This window comes from Leptodactylus fuscus, chromosome 11, assembly GCF_031893055.1.
Source record: "Leptodactylus fuscus isolate aLepFus1 chromosome 11, aLepFus1.hap2, whole genome shotgun sequence".
Classification (NCBI taxonomy): domain Eukaryota; kingdom Metazoa; phylum Chordata; class Amphibia; order Anura; family Leptodactylidae; genus Leptodactylus; species Leptodactylus fuscus.
Genome location: NC_134275.1, coordinates 34778306 through 34784124, shown reverse-complemented (window position 1 = coordinate 34784124; position 5819 = coordinate 34778306).

The window sequence follows — 5819 nt, the reverse complement described above, 5'->3', positions numbered from 1 at the left end:
CACCTGGAGATTCATGGACAGCAAAAACAGGAGAGGTAAGTATGACACTCAAAATACTAAAAAAAGATCAAAGAATATACAAAAGTAAATAAATATAATTTTATTAGAAATAGAACAACATAAATACATAACGAGGACACACAAGGACAGACCATATGACTGTATATGAAGTCAGACCACCACAACAGCAAGATCCAATGTTACAATACCCAAGACCCTAAATGGTTATGGGAGATACCTAGAATACATTTAACTTCATTCCAAAGTGGCTCAAAGGTATTAGATGGCATATAAATAATATACTCTCATGCCAATACATTACGGGTCCCGCATATGACAGTAACCCCCAAGAATTACAATAAACTCCATGTGGGATTCAATGAGAATGAATATAAGAAAAGGGGGCAAAAAGAAGGGGGAAGAAATACTACAGGGCATGTAATAAAGTAGTATATATATATATATATATATATATATATATATATATATATATATATATATACACTCTCCGGCCACTTTATTAGGTACACCTGTCCAACTGCTCGTTAACACTTAATTTCTAATCAGCCAATCACATGGCGGCAACTCAGTGCATTTAGGCATGTAGACATGGTCAAGACAATCTCCTGCAGTTCAAACCGAGCATCAGTATGGGGAAGAAAGGTGATTTGAGTGCCTTTGAACGTGGCATGGTTGTTGGTGCCAGAAGGGCTGGTCTGAGTATTTCAGAAACTTCTGATCTACTGGGATTTTCACGCACAACCATCTCTAGGGTTTACAGAGAATGGTCCGAAAAAGAAAAAACATCCAGTGAGCGGCAGTTCTGTGGGCGGAAATGCGTTGTTGATGCCAGAGGTCAGAGGAGAATGGCCAGACTGGTTCGAGCTGATAGAAAGGCAACAGTGACTCAAATAGCCACCCGTTACAACCAAGGTAGCCAGAAGAGCATCTCTGAACGCACAGTACGTCGAACTTTGAGGCAGATGGGCTACAGCAGCAGAAGACCACACCGGGTGCCACCCCTTTCAGCTAAGAACAGGAAACTGAGGCTACAATTTGCACAAGCTCATCGAAATTGGACAATTGAAGATTGGAAAAACGTTGTCTGGTCTGATGAGTCTCGATTTCTGCTGCGACATTCGGATGGTAGGGTCAGAATTTGGCGTCAACAACATGAAAGCATGGATCCATCCTGCCTTGTATCAACGGTTCAGGCTGGTGGTGGTGGTGTCATGGTGTGGGGAATATTTTCTTGGCACTCTTTGGGCCCCTTGGTACCAATTGAGCATCGTTGCAACGCCAAAGCCTGCCTGAGTATTGTTGCTGACCATGTCCATCCCTTTATGACCACAATGTACCCAACATCTGATGGCTACTTTCAGCAGGATAATGCGCCATGTCATAAAGCTGGAATCATCTCAGACTGGTTTCTTGAACATGACAATGAGTTCACTGTACTCCAATGGCCTCCACAGTCACCAGATCTCAATCCAATAGAGCATCTTTGGGATGTGGTGGAACGGGAGATTCGCATCATGGATGTGCAGCCGACAAATCTGCAGCAACTGTGTGATGCCATCATGTCAATATGGACCAAAATCTCTGAGGAATGCTTCCAGCACCTTGTTGAATCTATGCCACGAAGAATTGAGGCAGTTCTGAAGGCAAAAGGGGGTCCAACCCGTTACTAGCATGATGTACCTAATAAAGTGGCCGGTGAGTGTATATATATATATATATATATATATATATATATATATATATATAGATGTATATATGCAAGGACCAAATCAAGCTGCCCAAATAGTAAAAAAACAAATGATGCCTCTAATTAATGTTAGTAGTATACACCTACCAATTACAGGTGACACAGAAGCAGAAAATATAGAGTCATGCCATAGCTTACCCATATCATAAAGGGAGTTAGGTAGCTGGACAACCGGTGTGTGGACTGAGGAAACCCGACGCGCGTTTCGGCAACGCCTTCACACCTGAAGATGCTGAGAGGAATCACACGCAAACTACATCCACTACTGCAAAAAGACGAACATCTAAAATCGATATTACCCGACCTCCCTCTCCTGTGCTATAGACAGCCACCTAATCTCAGAAATAAGGTCATTAGGAGCTCACTGTCACCTCCATCTCCATGCCCGCACATACTGACTACTGACAAGATAAAGATCCCCAACTGTAATCAGGACTACAAGATCCCAGGTACCTTCATCTGTGGCACACGTAATGTGGTGTATCCTATTAATATTATAAATGTGAAAGTTTGTGGGTTTGTGAGTTTGGATGTTCGGATGTTTGTTCCTCAATCACGGAAAAACCGCTCCACCGATTTGGCTGAAATTTTCCACAAACATAGTTAATACACCCGATTGCGCAATAGGCTACTTTTCGTCACAATAGCGCACATACGTTTGTGCCAGGAACCCCACAAAACCCAAACTCACACCACCATCTCTGCAATCTCACACACTTTGGACCATAGCAAGCCACAAAATTCATATTGCCCTCTACAGCCTCGCCCCTAACCCCACACAATCACATATACATATACTTTACCACTTTGCCCCACACCTTAACGATACTCCAGGAGGCGCTCTATAACGCTCCGGAGCAGCCATGTTTGCCGACCCCCAACGCTCTGACAATCCGCGACACCGCCCACCCATGTCAATACCCCTAGGCGGTCTAATAAATGCAAAAAAAATAAATAAAAAAAAGTAAAAAAAAAATAAAAACAAATAAAAAGGATTAAAAATTCAAATCACCCCCCTTTCCCTAGAACACATATAAAAGTAGTTAAAAACTGTGAAACACATACATGTTAGGTATCCCCACGTCCAAAATCATCCGCTCTACAAAGCTATACAAATATTTTTCCTGTTCGGTAAACGCCGTAGCGGGAAAAATGGTCAAAAGTGCCAAACTGCCGTTTTTTCACTGTTTTGATTCTGATAAAAATTTGAATAAAAAGTGATCAAAGCAATAACATTTCCCGAAAATGGTAGAACTAAAAAGTACACCCAGTCCCGCAAAAAAAGATGCCCTTTACATCCCCGTACACGGACGTATAAAAAAGTTACGCCTGTCGGAATATGGTGACTTTTCAAAAAAAAAAATTTTTAACATAGTTTTGGATTTTTTAAAGGGGTCAAAATGTAAATAAAACCATATAAATTTGATATCCCCAGAATCGTAACGAAACACAGAATACAGGGGACATGTCAATTTGGTTGCACAGTGAACGCCGTAAAACCAAAGCCCGTAAGAAAGTCGCAGAAATGCATTTTTTCTTCAAATCCACCCCATTCAGAATTTTTTCCCTGCTTCCCAGTACATTATATAGAATAATTAATGGTGGCATCATGAAGAAAAATTTGTCCCAGAAAAATTAAGACCTCATATGGCTCTGGGAGCAGAGAAATAAAAAAGTTATGGGGTTTAGAAGGAGGGGAGTCAAAAACGAAAAACCAAAATCAAAAAATGCCATCGGCGGGAAAGGGTTAACTTCAAATACTTCTGTCCCAAAGTCACTATGTAAAGTTTCTCACAACACCGTATATATAGCAGCTCTAATACAAAGTAACTTCAACACAAAAGTGTTCTCTGAATTAGAGCAAAAACAAGATACAAAGTTACATTTCATATCCCATACCTTATACACACTACGAAAACCTTACCCGCACCTGTATATACCCACTACTACAATCACCGCAGACGGAGTCGCGGGTACCAGCTAGTTTAATAATATGTACCAAATGCCCATGGGCGGTCTTTATGTAGGAGAGACAGGACAGACACTCAGGATGTGGATGAACTCACACTGTGAGACAATTACAGAACAGAGAATGGACCTCCCTGTGCCAAAACACTTCTGCAATCAAAATCACAATATCATCAATGACATGAAGATTTTTGTGTAAAGGGGGAATTTCAAATCGAAGAGAGACAGAAGAATATGGGAATATAAACTCATGACCACTTTTAACACATTCCAGAGGGGGTTAAATCTGTCTCATGGTTTTATATAAGGAAAATGTTTGTTTTTGTATCGTGTTAGCCAGTGGGTATGAAATATACAAAACAAAAAACTTGCAAGTCTACAGTAGGTGATACCTTTTTTTAATGGCTAACTCATAATGATGACAGTATATGACGTTTCAAAGCTTCTAGGCTTCTTCTTCAGATATATCTAAAAACACTTTCTGCAGGTTGCATATATATGTATAACTGGACACATAGGGATAGGATTTCAGGAGGGAGGGGGAAGAGGCTTATTACTATATACATATAAAAACAAATAAACAAGTCACAGTTCCCAGGTTCTTTATCTTTATGGCTGTCTTAGTTCAGTGATTTGTATAGAATGACATGAACCCATGTGATGCATTTTTTTTGCAAAGTTATTAAACCATTTGTGGATCAGTGTTTTATAATTTTATTTTACACTAATAATGTATTAGTATAGTCCTGTATTGTGACACAGAGCTGTTAGAACATCACTAATGTGCACTAACAGCAGGATTACTGAATAGACAGCCCCCAAGGCTGACTGTAGATTGGTACCCCTGTGCCCAATGGGGTCACTAGTAAACCAAGTGACCTGATCAAAAGGTGGAGTCCCCTTTAATTATGTTGTGGTCACATACTGCGACAATCAAAGGATTAACAGCGAGGCTCGGTGCTGTAGAGCGGCAACACGGACCTGCACGCCCAGCGGGTAATGATTGAGGGGTTAAAGGGGTTGTCCAGAATTAGAAAAACATGGCTCTATTCTTTCAGAAACAGTGCGCATCTGTCCTAGAATTGTGCCTGGTATTGCAGCTCACCTGCAATACTACAAACAACCATATGGATAGGAGGGGCACTGTTTTAGGAAAATAATATGTGCAACTGTACGTGAAAGTGTGTCCTGTGACTCTAAAATACGTTGGTATGTATAAGGCTTTACAATAAGCTCTTCTTTAATATAAGGTCCAACATTACAATTTTACCATGATTTTCAGAAAATGGTGAAAAACAATAGCTATGTTTGGACTAAACAACTACATTGTGTGAAGCTGTGTATCCTGCATCAATAGGAATACGTACTAAACGCTTAGAATCTAGCTTCCATATGCTGAATGTCGCAGAACCTTCACTCCAGGACATAAGAATAGTCAGATGTCTTCCTGTATAATTGCGGCTCCACAGCGACACTGGCAACTCTCTGGATACGTTTGTTTACTTCCGCAAACCAACAAAAATGATTTATTCATCTGCAGATATCACATTTCTGAAGAGAGCTGGCGAAAAGAAATGTAAAAGGTGCAAAGCGCCCCCTTCAGGATGTAAGAAGAAATGCTTAATTTGTCAAACAGAATTCGAAGTAGATTTCACCCATGGCTTTTTACTTTATATGCTGCTGCAGGGATTTGCGATACCATCATTTAGGTACAATAAATCCTGATCTGCTCTGTAGGATATTATACTTGTGGTGTGAATAAGTGACTGAATGATCTTGGCCAGTTTATAGTCAGTCTTATACTGCACCAGATTTATCACAGTGGCTCATGATAAGAAATCTGATGTGTCTTTACACTGTTTATACTACCTATTAGATGGCTCAGTTTGCAACAGGCCACATATTTCAGAAATGGAGATTTTCCTGGGGGGGGGGATTTGAACCAAAGAAAGCATCGATACATTTCCCTTCTGTTAAATCCACTACTGACTCTGGCACCAATAAGCGTCAAAACGCTTTTTGTTGCAGATTTTGCTGTGGCTTTTTTTTTTTTTTTTTTTTTAAATAGCCAAACTCAGGAGTG